Here is a 17,582-nt window from a genome sequence, read left to right as displayed (position 1 = left end):
TGTCTGTCTCTTTCCTAGGGACTCCTAGAATCTGAGAGTCACTTCCTCCCATCCTTGAATATCTCCTTCTTGGTTAGTCCACTGGGGCAGTCCTGGCTAGTCTATTGCTGCCTGTTCCAGGAAAGTGGGGTTGGTAGCCATTAATAAATACTTTCAGGTTCAGACTTTTTAGAGGATTCCTATGTGGCTCTCATATTTTTTACTATCCCCAGGCAATAATACCCAGGGAATAAGGCAGCACCCTATTAATGGGCAAGACAAATCCAATGACTAAGTCAAATACAGTCAACCATGTTAGCATTCTTACTGATTAGATCAATAGAAAAATATCACTGTAATGTAATGTAATTTTTGATGAATCTCAATTATTACTTATTTAATTAATCAAATAATCAACAAATATTCATTAAGTGACTATTATATGTCTATCTCTGTGCTACTTGCCAATAGAATTTGGTAGTACAACTTTTAAAATATGACTCCACTATTATTTTATTTAACTTGTCTATTTGGGATTGTCTATCCTGTGGTCTTTTTCTCCCTATGTGCCTTAATTCCTTCTTTTGTAGGGGCTGCATGTTTTCATTATATTATCATATATTATATATTATAACATATGTTATAATATATTATATATTATACTAGATTACAAATTTAGTAGTGGAGAAAACCAATATGGCTATAAGGAAAATTAGCTGAGTTTATGCTAAGCTTTGAAAAGCAAAGTGGATTCTTTCTCCACCAGATCATATGCAGGATATTCAGCTGTCAGATTTTGCCAGAGTTCATAAAGTTGCTAGGGGCTCCTATTTTCTTCCTGGAATTGAAGTGTGCTGCGAATTATAAGGTTCTCTCTGTGAGGGGAAAAGGAAAGGGATGCTCAGCAGACTTCTTAGCTCCCTAAATCAGATACAAGAGACCGCCAAGCTTATTATTGGGGTAAGTCCAGAAATAAGTACTCCTGCTTGGCAAGGTATAGTAAAAAATGTGTTTATTAAAGTAGCTAGAGCACAGAAATGGATGTTGAAATTGACCAGAACCTTGCAAAACAGCCCACCAGCAGACAACCATAAAAATGAAGGTTAGAAAATAAAATACACACTTTGCTCCATTCCTCTCTGTCTGAATTTGAGGTCAGGACCCTGGCTTGTCCCCTGACCCCCCACCCAAGCTGGTTTTTGCTTCCCTCCAACCAAATATGTTCCTAGTAAGGGTCTTCTCCCTAGACTAAACTTAACCAAAGGGTCATCTCTCACTGGCTCCTCCAGCCATGCATTTTCTCTCATCATATTCATAGATGTAGGTAATTTCTTTTGATTGTTGCTTTGTGTGGGCTTCATTATGTCTCTGTAGGTACTGTGGGCTAGGAGTGGGAAGCAGTAAGAAAATAGGAGTTTGATCTGTAGATTTTTTTTCACATGGATTCATCAATCTATTGTCTTTGTCTTTTCCCTTTTAATTTCCTCATTCTTCCTCCTCCTTCTTTTTCTTGACTATTTTAGTTTTCCTAGAACAATTAGTCATCAAACAATCAATCAACAAGGGTTTTTTTTAGCATTATGTGCTATACATTAGGATAAGAGCTTGGGATATAATGAAAAATCCAGAACAGTCTCTGACTTTAAAAACATACATTCTAAGGGGCAGCTGGGTAGCTCAGTGGAGTGAGAGTCAGGCCTAGAGACAGGAGGTCCTAGGTTCAAATCTGGCCTCAGCCACTTCCCAGCTGTGTGACCCTGGGCAAGTCACTTGACCCCCATTGCCCACCCTTACCAATCTTCCATCTATAAGACAATACACCGAAGTACAAGGGTTTAAAAAAAACATACATTCTGGGGCAGTGAGGTGGCTCAGTGGATTAAGAACCAGACATAGAGATGGGAAGATGGCTCTAGATACTTCCTCGCTGATTGACCCTGTGCAAGTCACTTAACTCCAATTGCCTGGCCCTTACTGCTTTTCTTCCTTGGAACCAATACTTAGTGTGGATTATAAGACAGAGGGTAAGAGTTTAAAAATATATTCTAATGTGAGGGTCAACGTGTAATTCACTGACAATTGTTATTCAAAGTAACAGGGTCCAGAGAATTAATAAATGAGAGATTTTGAAAGGCATTCCATTACCATGGACTTTCAGCAACAGCTTCTCTTCCTTTAAACAATCCTTTTAGTCATAAAATACCAGGACTTCCCAGTTCTTCAACCTCAATTCCTATCACCTCTGTCTCTAATCAGTCTCCACCACACATAGTAATACTCATGCCTTAGACTGCCTTCCTGGCAATGGTGGCTGAAATTCCAATTATGGCTCTGAATCCAAAGGAAGAGACAGACAATGTAGATGGGAGATAACCTCAGAGCGGGTAGGGAGGGGAGTATTTGGAAAGGCCTCCTGCAGAAGGTAAGATCTGAGCCGAGTCTTGAAGGAAACCAGAGAAGCCAGGAGTCAGAGGTGAGGAGGGAGAACATTCCAGGGATGGTGGACAGTCAGTCCAAAGGCCTTGGGATGAGAGATGGAATGCTGCGTGTAAGAACAGAAAATAGGTCAGAGTAGCCAGACTGAAGATTGTGTGGAGGAGACTAAAGTGCAATGAGATTACAAGAGTAGGAAGGGGATTGGTTTGGAAGAGCTTTAAATGCTAAACTGAGAAGGTTATTTTGGATTCTAGAGGTAGCAGGGAAGAACTGAAGCCCCTTTTTGAAGAGTGTAGATGTGGTCTGACCTGCACTTCAGAAGAATTACTTTGCCAGCTGTTTGGAGGATGGAGTGGAGTAAGGGAGAGCCTGGAGCTAAGGAGACTAATTGGAAGGCTATTGCTATAGTCTGAAGAAGAGCTAAGGAAGGCTTAAACAAAGACTGTGGCTGTGAATGGAGAGAATGAGAAGTGAAAGATGTTGTAAGGAAAAAAAAAGAAATTAAAAATGTTCCAATCAAGTTTTTGGGACACAGGTGTGATAACAGCTTTCCTAGAAAGTACCTGGAGAATTTTGCACAGGTATTGGATGAATTCTTTTGGTAAAACTGGTCTTACAAGAGCTTGAAAGTTCTTAGCAATGACCTTCTTTCAATATTAGCTTATCTTTTATGAGTTGGCTAAAAAATAAGTATAATATTAAGAATTCAAGTCTCAAAGCTAGATGATTCAAAGAGAGTTTTCTAGGTTTCCCAATATGTGTGTGGTATAAGATTGTCTTGAAATGATCACTAATGCTCTTTCTAGTTCCTTCTCTCTGTTTTTAGTTTGGAGAAAAATGATTCAGTCTTTCCTGATTTCAGAAAACAGGGATAATTAATTGGGGATGGGAAGTTGTTAATGAGAGGATTAAAGATGTGAAATTTTCTTCATAAAACCATGATCCCAGAGGTTTAGGCTTGCTAGGTTTATGTTCGAAAATCAAACACCTGGTTTCCTAGTTTTTGGCTAATGCAACATTAATCCACAGATGTGAAATTAAGTTCAGAGGTTTCTTGAATTCACAATTATTATTGTTATTATTATTATTGATCCACTGAAAGGCTCTCCATACATATTCTGTCAGAAGAAGCATCAGAGAAATAAAATGAATGAAAGAAAAGAGGAAATGAAATTTGTTTTCCAATTGAAAAGATAAACTAAGTAAGGCAATGTGAAAGATCATATGATTCATATTCAAGCATATTGCTAACTAGGAAAAAATGAGAGGGGAAAGAATGATTTCCTTAGGTTTTATGTTGGTTAAAAATGTCTCCATAAATAGGGCACCCATTCAAAGGCCTCTCTCTCCTTCTTTCCCCTCATCTAAGCAATATAACATATTGATTAAGCCTAGAGAAAACTCTAATAAAAATAAAATTCCAAAGTTTGGTATTATGGAGAGGAGAAGATGGTGAATGGAATTTCTGATTTGAATTCCTTCTGATTTTACTATTAAGGAATAAAAAGTAAATCTTCTTGTAGAAAGAGGAACAAAAAATCCTCCCTCTTCAGTCTTTTATTTTTTTTCAATGACATGAAGAAACAATTTTTGACAATTGTTCATTGACATTTCTTGATTCATATTCTCTTCCTCTCTCCTTCCTCTTTCCCCTGTCTGGGCATTAAATTGTCTAATATAAGTTATTCCATTATAATATATATATTTCCATTTCATCATGCCATGAAAGAATACACCTATTACACATCCAACAAAACCTCATGCAGTAAATAAAGTGAAAAATGACTTGCTTTGATTTTTAGTCAATCTCCAACAGTTCTTTCTTTGACTGTGGATGGCAGTTTTCATCTTGTGTCTCTTAGGGTTATCTTGGAACTTTGCATTGCTGATAGTAGTTTAGTCCTTCACAGTTGACCATCTTATAATATTTCTTTTACTGTATATACTGTTCTCTTCCCTTCCCTTTACATCACTTCATATAAGTCTTACCAGGTTTTTCTGAACTAATCTTGTTTGTCATTTCATATGACATGAGAGTATTCTATTACGACCACATTCTACAATTTACTCAGCCAATCCCCAATTGATGGACATCTTCTCAGTTTCCAGTTCTTTGCTACTACAAAAATAACTGTTAAAAATGTTTTAGTGTGAGTATGTCCTTTCTTCCTATCTCTGATCTCTTTGGGATACAGAACCAGTGGTGGTATTTCTGGGTCAAAGGGTTTTCATAGCTTTATGGCTCCTTAGACATCACTATTTATTACTCCCAGAATGGCTGTTTTAGTCCACAGTTTCATCAACAGTGCATTAGTGTCTCAATTTTATCACATCTCTAACATTAATGTTTTCCTTTTTGGTCATATTAACCAATATGATAGATGTCAGGTGGTATCTCAGAGTTGTTTTAAGTTGTATTTCTCTAATCAATAGTGATTTAGAGCATTTTTTTCATATGACTAAAGATAGTTTTAATGTCTTCCTCTGAGAACTGCCTGTTAATATCCTTTGACCATTTTATCAGTTGGGGAATACTTTATGTTCTTATAAATTTGACTCATTTCTCTAAATAGTTGAGAAATGAGGCCATTGTCAGAGACATTTGATATAAAATTTTCCCCCAAATTTGTTATTTTCCTTCTAATCTTGGTTGCCTTGGTTCTATTTCTACAAAATCTTTTCAATTTAATGTAATGAAAATATACATTTTGCTTCTGACATTCTGTATGTCTTATTTAGTCATAAATTCTTCTCTTTTCCATATATGTGACAGGTAAACTATTCTGTATTCCCCAAATTTGTTTATGGTACGATCCACTTTTTTCTAGATTAAGTATCCATTCGACTTTATCTTGGTCTGTAGTGTGAATGTTGATCTGTATCTAGTTTCTGCCATATTGATTTCTGGTTTTCCCAGCACTTTTTTTGTCAAACAGTGAGTCCTTCTCTTCAAAGCTTGGATCTTTGGGTTTATCAAATATTTGTTTACTATGGTCATTTAATACTGTGCTTTGACTACCTAACCTATTCCATTAATCCACTAGTCTGTTTCTTAGCTAATAGCAGATTGTTTTGATGATCATCACTTTATTATAAAAAACAGTTTGAATTCTGGTATGGCTAGGCTTCCTTCCTTCAATCCTCAGGCGTATGCTTTGTAGCAAGTGTGCTCCAAGTGTAATTCTCCACAGAACATCTACAAATTTCTGACAATCCAGTCCTGCCCAGACAACCTTTTAAGTGTCTCTTCTATGCAAGGTACTGTCCTGGGCACCAGGATGCAAAGACATAATGACAAACATAAGAAACTTCTTTCTTCCAGCCCATCTCAGAAGGACTAACAGCTTCTTTAACTTAAAGGTTATGGTTCAGAGGTTTAGGAATCAATCTGAGGACTTCAGGATAATGAGATCATATTCTGGTAGGGGGGTTCTTACTGTAACCTTGTAGCCTTTTTTTTTAGGTAGTGAAATGGGGAGAAATATCCCTAATATCTAACAAAGTTAAGTAGAAATATAGGCATCCTTTCCCCATCATGATTTTCCCTATCCTGGTTTTGATACATTGTGGGTTGGCATAAGAAAATAATGGAAATTTTTTGGGAGTTTTGTGGAAGCCTGGACGCTGCAGACAACATTTGAAAGCCAGAAGATGACGCAGAAAAAAGTTTAGAAACTTAGAAATGCACAAATATATGTATAACATTGTATGATAATATATTTTATTTTAATACCACAAACATAAATAACTTTTAAAGTTAAAATAAGTAAAATGTTAAAGTTTACAAAAATAACAGGAAAGCTAGTTGATGCTCACAAAGGCTAGAAATGTAAAGATATCTTAAATAGTTTAGTAACTTATAAATGCATATAAGGTAATCTAAGGACCCTATAAAAGAAAAAGAAAAAATAAAATTTCTTCTCTGGTACAAAGGAAAGGCTAAAAATTTTTGTGGGGAATTTCCAGATCACCGAGCCACTGTGTTCCTAACCCCTCTGATATGGAAGGGATTCTTATACTACAAATATAAAGTTATCCACTAGTAGGATTATCATTTTTTCTCTGAGAGACATAGTTATGTCTTGACATAGGCACTTGATTGAGGATCATAAAAAATTGACTTTCATACAGTGTTAAAAATTAGTACCTGTTATACTGCAAACAATTATAAACAGAACTAGAGGGAACCTCTGAGATCAACTAGTTCAACTTATTTTTGTTGATGATAAAACTAAAGCCTGGCAAATAAAACATATATGTATATGCATATATATAAGTTTATTATATCTTAATATATCATGTAATTCTATATATGTACATATTCCATTTATAATATAAACACACATATAATATAAATATATTAGAAATTGCATATTTATATGAATAAATATAAATCGATTACAAATGATATAACTTATATTCATAATTTTTATATTACATATATGTATATGCTAGATCAAAAAAGTAAAAAAAAAATCACAGTAAGAATTTGAATCCAGGCCTTTGACTCTAATACTAACACTTCCCTGAATCAGTCTGCTTCTGATTTTCTTCCTTTACCTTAGCTATAGAGTCATAGATGGAAAGATTCAAACTCAAGAAATCTAAACAATAGTTAAATTAAATGTGAAATTAGTTTACTTACTATTTAGAGCTAACCTATGTAAATATATTCTTTGAAATTTCTCATTTCTTTTTTCACTTTGTAATGATGTGTGTATCATCTATTAGATCCCTTCAGTCATCAAGTCCTTTCCACTGTAGCTCTCAGATCCTTCCCTTCCTTTCCATGTTGAGGCCTTCATTTACTTTTTACCCTGACTAGTCTGCAGTATCTTACCTCACATCCTTCACATCCCTCATAGATTAATTTTCATAAAGAACAAGTCTAATCATTTTAGTACTCTGGTTAAAAAAAAAACCTTCACTGGATTCTTATTTTCTAGTGAGTAAATCTCAAACTTCTTAACCTGGTGCTTTAGGTCCTCCAAGAGATAAAAATACAAGTCTTCCTTCCCATCTTTGTCTTATTCCATTCTTCTCTGTGTACTCCAGCTGAAGAGGACTCTCAACTATTCCAAAAATATGTCCCTTATTTCTTGTGTTTGAGTCTGTGCACATACCATTCATTATTCCAGGAATAATACCTTCTCAGTTTCCATCCTTATATTCTAATCCTTCAAGCTCTACTCCAAATCCAGTGGCCTCCATCAAATATTTGCTGCTTTTTCTAACCAGAAATGCACTTTAACTCCATCAAAATTCTCTTAGACTGTACATTTCTTACATATTTATCTCATTCTATTTTTAAAATTATCAATCCTTATACATGGCTTGCATCTTTTACTAGATTGTAGAATCCTTGAAGGTACAAATTGTATTATATTTGGTTTTGCATCTTCTACAAACTACTTGTTTGAGGTAGTCAATGAATAATTATCCTTGTTAAATGAATAAATTACTGATTTTTTTGAAATTTATTGTTTACCAACAATATGGTTCCTTTTGCTTAATAACATGAAGTAAAAGGGCCCCCTGAGTGATGTTTCTCTATAATCAGAATCTGTAAACTGGGTTTTAAGTGGTTTTTCATGGAATTTCCTTTTAAGACTAGTTCCTGCCAGTTTCAAGTTTCAAAGGACTTCATAAAACATCTAGTCTATTGATTCCCATTATTACAACCTAGTAAACTTTAGGGGCCTCCAATGTATAATCATGGCAGAAAATTGTGTTGTGATGAGTAAGTACAGGGTCTGTGATTTCATTGACACAGAAAATTCCCATATGAGGACACTTGTTCAAAGCAGGTCAACATCTTCTCCACAATTGATCAACTTAGAGAGTTGGGCCATAAACCATTGAGATGTTAAATGATTTACCCAGGGTCATTCAGCAGTATGTATTTGAGGCAAAATTTGAACCCACGTCTTATTAACCTCAAGATCTGTTCTCTATTATGCCCTGCTGCCTCTAATTGAGATTAGGGAATAAAAAAGAGAGCAAGATTGAGGCCCTGAGGGAGAAACTCCCATGATGAGGAAACATCACCATTTTTGCAGTGATGGCAAAATAAATACTGAAATATATTGGCCAAAGAGATACTTTCTTATTTTAATGTTTTGTTTGAAAAGTGCAGCATGTTCCAAGCTAAAGATCTATTTTAGCAAATGCAAGCATTAAAGATATTGAGATTTCTCAAAATCAGTGCTTCTTCTCCTAAAAGCCCCTGTGTGTTAAGACCATGTGATAGAGGAGGATTTAAAAAATATTTTTATTTTGTTTTCGCCAACTAGCTTCACTCTTTCTCTGGCCATCGACACTCATCCCATCAGAGATTCATAGACATTTTTTGGAACTCATTCATAGGATCATGGGATTGAGAGTTGGAAGGGATCTTAGATACCTTCTTAGTGTGATCCTCAGCTTCACAAGTCAGAGAACTAAGACTTTAAACTAAGATAGATTAAATAGTTATCTAGGTAACAGAGTGCAGAGCCAGAGTTTGAAACTGGTCGCCTAAATATAGATTCAGAAGAATCTGGGGTCTGTGTTCTTTCTACTCTGCTATAAGCCAGTAGAGTTTAAGGCCCTAAACACATAATACTGTTTCATCATTTGATGTACTGATTATGATTAAGCTCTTCGCATCATCACAACATAGACTTGGACTTGGAAGTGATCTTATTGGTCATCTAGTCCACCTTTCTTGTTTTATGGATGAGGAAACCAAGACCTCGACTTCTTTGAGGGCAAAGATGTGTATTTTATCTTTCTAACCCCAGCCTATAGTTTAGTGCCTGATACCTAGCTGGTACTTAAAAATATTTGCTGATCTTGTAGGATTTCCACTGCATCAGTTAAAGTCTATTTATTATTATTATTATCATCATATTATTATTTATTTATAATTTATAAATATCATTATTTTGCTGTTTCTTAGTTCCTCAATTTTTCCAAGCTAGAACACTGTCTAGAGTTGAAATATGTAGAATTAAATACATCCATGCAGATATATGCCATGTGGCATAGTGGATAGAGTTGACTTTAGAGCTCAGAGGAACTAGGCTCTAGTTCTGCCTCCGACAAATACTTGTGGCATGACTCTGGATGCTTAGCCTCTCAGTATCCCAAACACCTCTCTGAGACTAAGTTGCAAAGCAGGTACTCATCTCCATGGGAAGAGGGAGTTTCCTCTTTGTGGTCTTTCTCTATCAATGAAATTATAGGTCTGGCTAAAATTTTGCATGTGCATATACTCCAAAATTCCCCAGGCTAATTCCACATACATGTATGTATTTGTGTACACAAATATCTATTTGTAAATATGCCAAGAAGTTTCACTTGTTCATAAATTAGCAAAGGAAAACAGTTAAGAAAGCCTGTTTGGTGAAGATCTTTTTAAAGCAAACACTTCTCTCTGCCAGGTCTTCTATCTCAAGACTAACAAAACAAGCTCCCTTTGGCTTAAGATCATATACCACATTCAAATCATTACTGTGGCTGGGAATTTAAAAGGGAAACAGAGCACTCTTGAAGACTTAGCTGATAAGACTTCAAAACAATAGAGAGATTTTCTGCCTCAATTGAGGAAAAAAAACCCAAACCATACAGATGTTGAGAATTCCAGAAGGTCGGTAAGGCAGAGATGCCTGGCTGATCGTGCTTGAGAGACAAGTTTATTGAAGGTGGTTTCATGAGGCATTGCTAAAAATCCCCTAGACTTGAAAAATGTGATATAAGCCACCTTGTGAAAACTCCAACTTTTTGCCTAGGTTTGGAAGTGACACTATATTCACGACACTATGGACAGAAGCTAAGTCCTGGTTCAGTTTAGCTAGTCACCTAGGAAAGGTGGGCAAAGGAGGGGTGCCTGTAAGTCCGTGTATCAAAAGGTCTAAAGCTGCCTTGTTTGTGGATATTACTGTTTGTGGATATCACTGAGTAAGTCTGTGTAAATAATAATAATAATAATAATGATGATGATGATGATGATGATGATGATGATGATGATGATAATAAACATTGCATAATAACCAGCAGGTGATATATTACTTTATTATTATTATTCCTATTGACTCCCAGAGGAGCATAGGGCCGCAACCATCTCACGCCAATGGACTCTGTTCTGGGCAACTTCCCCCAACTGGGCATATCTTTGCCAGGTCTGTTTTGGCCTTCCAACTTTCCTCCTCCCTGGTGGATTCCATATTTTTTTCATAGCGTCCTGACTGATGGGATACTGAATTGTTCTTTCCCAGAGTCTGGTATTGGAGATCTTTTCAGGCCATCTGATGTTCAAGATTTGACGTAGGCATCTGTTAACAAAGACCTGGAGTTTGTTGGCTTTTGCCAGCACGTGTTGTGGACTCTGTTGGAGAGCAATCTTCCAGACTAGGCGATCTTTGGTTTTGTTGGTTTAATGAGGTTGCAGTTTCTGTAGCAAGTGAGATTTTTACAGGGTGAGGTTGCTAGCCTCACGCCCAACCCTCCTCCTTTTTCAGCCGGGCTTGGGACCGTCCTTGGTGGAGTTAGGTGATGATATATAGACCTTTTGAAAAACCTGGTTTGTGCCTTCAAGGAATTATATTCCTGAAATGAGACAAAAGCACAGATAGATTGCAGGTTTCTCTGGTTCCATGTAAGACATTTTAACTTCTGTTATAAAAGGCAAAAGAATTCTCCTCAGATAAACTAGCTAGAAGAAAGAAAAAGAAGCAAAATCTCCTCATCCTACTCCCATTCTCATCTTTCATCTTGTACCATTGAGTTTACCTTTGAAACTATTGATGTCAAGTGACTAATTCTATGTACTTCCAATGACGAGATTCCCTTGGTTCACAGTAGTTGATTTGCTAATTAGTTATTTTATAGTCAGAAACAATAATAAATGGATTATTTCCCCCATTCCTCACATTTTTTATTCCTTTCAATGTGTTTATTCAATACCTGCCATTTTCAAAGTTTGGTCTTAGATGTTAGGGATACAAGAACAAAAAGATAACTATCTCTTGCCCTTAGGGAATTTGCATCCTATTTATAGTTTTACAGTCTTGGAACATATTTTAAAAACTAATTTAAGACACTTTCTTGTTAAATATCTCAGAATATTTTTTCTTCATTGAGTATGTTTCTTCTTCATCAAACACAAATTCACCAGTTCGGCACAGGGTTTCATGGATAATATTTTATTTTGAAATGACTTCCTTTTCTAACTGCAAAGGAAGAATCCCCAGCAATCATTTTACTGGTGAAGATGTGGTAGGTTCAGGTCAGATCTTTTACCTGTGGTTACGTAAGAGGTCTTGCCTCTGTGTATCAATATCATTATTCTTATCAGACTTGACTTCCATGTCATAAAGAATTGTTCTGTGTTCTTGATGATTTGAGAGTAATTTTCCTGCCTTCTCACAAAAGGCCATGTGCAAATTTTCTCCTCCTCCTCTGCTGTAGGAAACTTTTAGCATGGAAATTCTTTCTACTAAGGTTGATTGGCTATTCTTTTGTGAAATATAATCTTAGAGAATTGACCTGCATGCCAAGAACTTCAGGGGTTTTCCCTATGGTCCCATTGTCAGAATATGCCTCTTGAACCCAAGACTTTCTAAGTACAAGTGTGTTTGTCCTTCTCCCAACCATACCATACAACTTCTCTATGATTTTGTATGATCCAGTGCTTAGTATCATTCCTGCCACATAGCAGATTTTTAATAAATATTGATTTCTTCTAAGTACTGAATGATCAGAATGTTTGTCTCCAGATAAAAGTGCTGTTTGTGGATGAAACTTAGTCTTCAACATTTGTTAAGAACAAGAAAATTTTAAAAAGAAACGGCTAGCTCTGGAGTGGGAGATAGCATTTAGCGTCTTGGTACAAAATTTGTGAGAGTATTCAAATGTTAATTTGTTACATAATAAAATTTAGCACACTGTGGTGAACTAATGGAATGGACAAACTTTATCTTTTGCAAGAGAAGAGTGACTTGGGGCAAGGACTTGGAATATTTTACATAATATGAAACCAAGGCATAGAAAAGCAAAATTATTTGTTTAAGGACATACAGTTATAAGGAGATGAATCTTTGAGATTGAGGGATCCCACATCAGTACTATTTTCATCTTCGTTGATGAAATTACTAGTTCTTCAAAGTATAGCAAACCACATTTCATTCTACAAAACCTGGTAAGAAACTTTAAACCTAATTGCATAAGCACTATGATGACATGACCCCTCCCCTAAACTTGGCAAGACCACATTTTGTCAGTAATGGAACTTCTCCCTAATATATAGAATAACTGGCATGGTCAGTAAGTTGTTATTTAGTTATTTCAGTGATGTCCAATTATTTTTGACTCCCATTTTTTGCAAAGATATTAGAATACTTTGCCATTTCTGTCTCCAGCTCTTTTTACAGATGATGAAACTGAGGCAAATGAAGTTATATGACTTGTCTAGGGTTACACAGCTGGTACATAGTCTGAGGCTGGATTTGAACTCAGGTATCCCTGATTCCAGGCTATTCCCTCTATCCCACTGAGCCACCTAGTTGCCCAGTTCAATGAGTAAATCTACCTTTTTTTTAAATAAAAGAAACAAAAACAAGGAAAGAAAGATAGAACACATATAGTTTACTATATTAGTCCATATATGAGGTGTTGAGGGCCTCCACTAGGGAGATAACAGTATCAGAGGAGAGAGGGGGGCATATCTGAGCAATATAGAAAAGGTGAAATTGCTAGACTTTGGCAACATATTGGATAATGGGGAAGGGAAAAGTAAGAGATAATGAAGAGTTAAGGAAAACCTATGGGTTGCAAATCTGGGGGCCTGGGACAATGGTATTATCCTCAACAGTAATAGGCAGGTGGAGATAGTTTATTGGAAAGATAGAGTTCACATTCGGATATATTGAGCTTAAGATAACTAGAAGACAATTAGTATTTAAAACTGGAGATCAGTAGTGAGGTTAAGGCAGTACAGGTAGATTTGAGAATCATCATTTTAAAGATGGTAATTAAATCCATGGGAGCTGATAAGATCACCAAGTGAAGTAGTATAGAGGGAGAAGAGAAGAAGAACCAGCAAAGAGTTCTGTGGGATACCTAAATGTAGAGAGCATGTTCTGGATGATGATCCAGCAAAAAAGACTCAGAAGAAGTGATCCTATTATTGTTCTTCTTGTTTATTAAAACAAACAAACAAACAAACAAACAAAACTCCTATCTTCTGTCTTGGAATCAATACTATGCATTGGTTCTAAGGCAGAAGAGTGGTAAGGGCTAGGCAATGGGGTTTAAGTGACTTGCCCAGAGTCACACAGCTAGGAAGTGTCTGAGGTCAGATTTGAACCCAGGACCTCCCATCTCTGGACCTGGCTCTTGTATTAATTAGAAATCTTGTACCTTTGGACTTCATCTCCCAGCGTCCCTTTCCCTATGCCCCTACATTTGCATCTTCATGTGTTGTTTATAAGTTTGTTGTAAGCTGTGGCCTCTCTCTCTCTTCCTGCAGGTGGGTTAGCACCCTTTCTACTCTAGCTTTCCTACTTTAGTTATTATTAATAAATTTATTAAATATAATAGTTATTATATTGTAATTTTAATCTTAACAATTTGGCCTACCATAAAAGGATAGAATTCTCAAATATTTTTTAAAATAGCCTTGATAAATTTTGCAAGCTACATTTTCTCCTGCTGCCACTCTTGCTGCTACTCCTACCACCTAGAGCTACTGCTACTGTCGCCTCCGCCTCCCACATTTGACCAGACACTGCCTGGAGGTTCCTTGCTGTTTCTGCTTTCCATGAGCTACTGCAATCCATGCTCAAGGGTTCGAGGGCTCAAGGATTTGAGAGCCATGTAGAAGCATCTTTGTTTTTTTGCTGCCAAGGGTGAAGTATAAACAACCCTCTCCCCCCAGGTGGATTTTCAAGCCTATTCTAGCTGCTTTTCTAGCCCCTACCTCAGTTTGGCTAACCCAGATAGGCTTCCCTGCTCTGCCTGCTCTGCCTGTGGGAGAGGGAACTGAGGTAACATGTGGCCCCTAGTGTTTTACCCCAAGAAGGAAGGAGAAGGAAGGTTACTCTTTCAAATAGGATGTAGACTTATAAAGCTTGGCTCACTCTGTGAAAAAGCAGTGCATTACCTATTTCAAATAGCTCCCAGTTTTAGGATACTTTTTCTTCCTACCATTCCTGAGTACACTAGTCCTTGATATTAGTTTGAATAATTCCAAAATTCAGAGGAAAAATTCATCTTCCTATACCCCCTTGCCATTTGGGTGTGCCCAGCCTCTATAATATATCCAATTTGGGATTCCTCCACATTATGTTCAGTGTGGAAATCTCCCTCACTATGGGAGATGCCAGAGCTGTGACCAAAGTAATGCAAATGGCTGATAAATACTGGAGGGGAAGGAATCTTAAAGAGATCTGAAAGTTTATTGCTTTTAACTTTTTGAGTTTTATTTCCCCTCATTAATAGTAAAGAAATTTATTGGAATTAGAAAAAAAAGACCTTTGAATCCACTGCCTGTGAATCCTGTCATGCTTATTGCATTTTACTGATTGCTTTAAGGTTTAATTTTGTTTTTAGGCTTATATATTAATCTAATTAATATCTTACTATTTCACTGAATCATTTTAAGCTACTTAAATTATCATATATTAGATATATTGTTATATTATTTTTATTTGTACCTTTCCCCTAAAACTGTTCTGAAGAACATATCATTGTGAAAGCCCATAGTCATCTTGCGCAAACCCTTTTCAGTGGCAAAAAACCATAATTCCTTATGTATGCTGGGTTTGTCACCAAATCCAACAAGGTCACATGTTGCTTATACCACCTTTTTCTTTCATTTTGCCTTTGTTAATTGTCACGTACATAGATGGTAGATGGGCTCCATCAAAACTGCTTACAATTGTATACAACCTTTGGAGAATTCAGTGAGCTAAATATCTCAACTTGATTTTAAGGGGTCTTCAGAAATTATTTTTTAAATCTCTCGTAGCTTCTGGAATGTTATTTTTTAAAAATATATATTATAAAGAATGTTGAATTAAAGGTAGAGAACAAAATAGAAGTTCCTGCCAGAAAAGTTTTATTTAAAGCATGAATCCAAAAGCAGTTTCCTGCATGATATTTTTACTCTTCCGTTTAATCTACCTCCACCAGAATGATCTAGATTCTTGGTGATGTTTTAGATCCAAAAAGTTTTCATCAGCAGTACAGAGATTTGTGTTTTTTCTAGGCTCTTATGGCAAATTTTGGAATGATTGCAGTAATAGACTTTGTTAAAAATATTCTTGCCAAGGTTTAAAGATTTGCTACATTGGTAGAACTTGTGACAAGTTTCATAGGTTTTTTTAAATGTCATACAGAAAGTGGCTATATAGACACCCATGTGAATCCTATATGATAGTGGGTTTGTTTGTTATTGTCATTAATTGGGCTATTATGAATTTTGGTACGTTTTTATAAAACTGTTATTTTGTGAAAGTCATTTGCACTCATCAGTGGATCATGGCCAAGTTAAAAAGGAAATGGATCTCATTTTGGGTGAGAAACCTTTGTATTCTACATCTCCTTGACTGACACAGTGTGTCACTGATTGTAAGATACATTTTTTGATTTTCAAAGCATTTTTATTATTGTTTTTCCCCTTGTATTTGCAATTTAGTATTTGACTTTTATTTTTTAAGCTCATATTACTAGCATTAAATAGGTTTTTTAATTTTACACTAGGGTAATTAAAAATGTTCATTAACCTGAATGTCAATACATACCCAAAAGTTTTAGAATATAGAAATAATTGCATTGATTATTTAAAAAATTATGGGACTTTGCGTAATGATTCTGTATGATTCCTGGAGAAGGGAATACAAAAAGAGCCATCCCAGAGTGCCAAAGAAGCACAAAGGTAACCTGCATAGTGACTATTGAGCACAAGGTCAAAGAGAACACATCAGTGGGATTGATGAAATTTTGAGCCAAGATAAGAGGACTTGAAATTGTGTGGGGTTTGAGGTTGCAGCTGTTTTGACATATGTCAGAGGTAGGACTTTCTTAAACCCTAGCAAGCACCTCACTTTGGCTACCATCCTGGCTCCAGTATCCCTTAGAGAAAAGATAAAATCAGATGAGAAAATGCTATTTCCAATTTGCTGCTAATAATCTAGTCCCTTTTCTGTCTTTCATAGTGTGGCAAACTTTCTGTAATCCTGACTACTGATTGGGTAAGTACATAATTACATAAATCAATTTAACTGGGCCCCAATTCAAGGACATGTTATAGGTTTGTTTTTCCTTTACTTAGAATTTTTAGATATAAAACTTTGATATTTTATATTTCATCCAAAAGTTACTTTTTCTTTTATTTGGATTTTTTGATGCTTTTGATTTTTAAAACATTTATTAATATTCATTTTTAACATGTTTACATGCTTCATGCCCCTACTTTCCCCTTCAACCCTGCTCTTCCCCCACCCATGGCCGAACGCACATTTCCACTGGTTGTAACATGTGTCCTTGTTCAGGGCCTATTTCCAAATTTTTGTTAGTTACATTGGTGTGGTTTTTCGAGTCTACATCCCCAATTATGTCCACCTCAACCCATGCGTTCAAGCAATTGTTTATCTTCTATGTTTCCTCTCCTGCAGTTCTTCCTCTGAATGTGGGTAGCGTTCTTTACCAGAAATCCCTCAGACTTGTCTTGTGTCATTGCATTGCTGCTGGTATAGAAGTCCATTGCATTCGATTTTACCACAGTATATCAGTCTCTGTGTATAGTGTTCTTCTGGCTCTGCTCCTTTCACTCTGCATCAGTTCCTGGAGGTCTTTCCAATTCACGTGGAATTCCTCCAGTTTATTATTCCTTTTAGCACAATAGTATTCCATCACCAGCATATACCACAATTTGTTCAGCCATTCCCCAATTGAAGGACATACCCTCCTTTTCCACCACAAAAAGCGCAGCTATAAATATTTTCGTATAAGTCTGTTTATCTATGATCTCTTTGGGGTACAAACCCAACAATGGTATGGCTGGATCAAAGGGCAGGCATTCTTTTATAGCCCTTTGAGCATAGTTCCATATTGCCAGCCAGAATGGTTGTATCATTTCACAACTCCACCAGCAATGCATTAATGTCCCAATTTTGCCACATCCC

Source organism: Gracilinanus agilis, chromosome 3 (genome assembly GCF_016433145.1).
Source record: "Gracilinanus agilis isolate LMUSP501 chromosome 3, AgileGrace, whole genome shotgun sequence".
Classification (NCBI taxonomy): Eukaryota; Metazoa; Chordata; class Mammalia; order Didelphimorphia; family Didelphidae; genus Gracilinanus; species Gracilinanus agilis.
The sequence above is the reverse complement of the archived record's forward strand: the minus strand, read 5'-3'. Positions refer to the sequence as shown.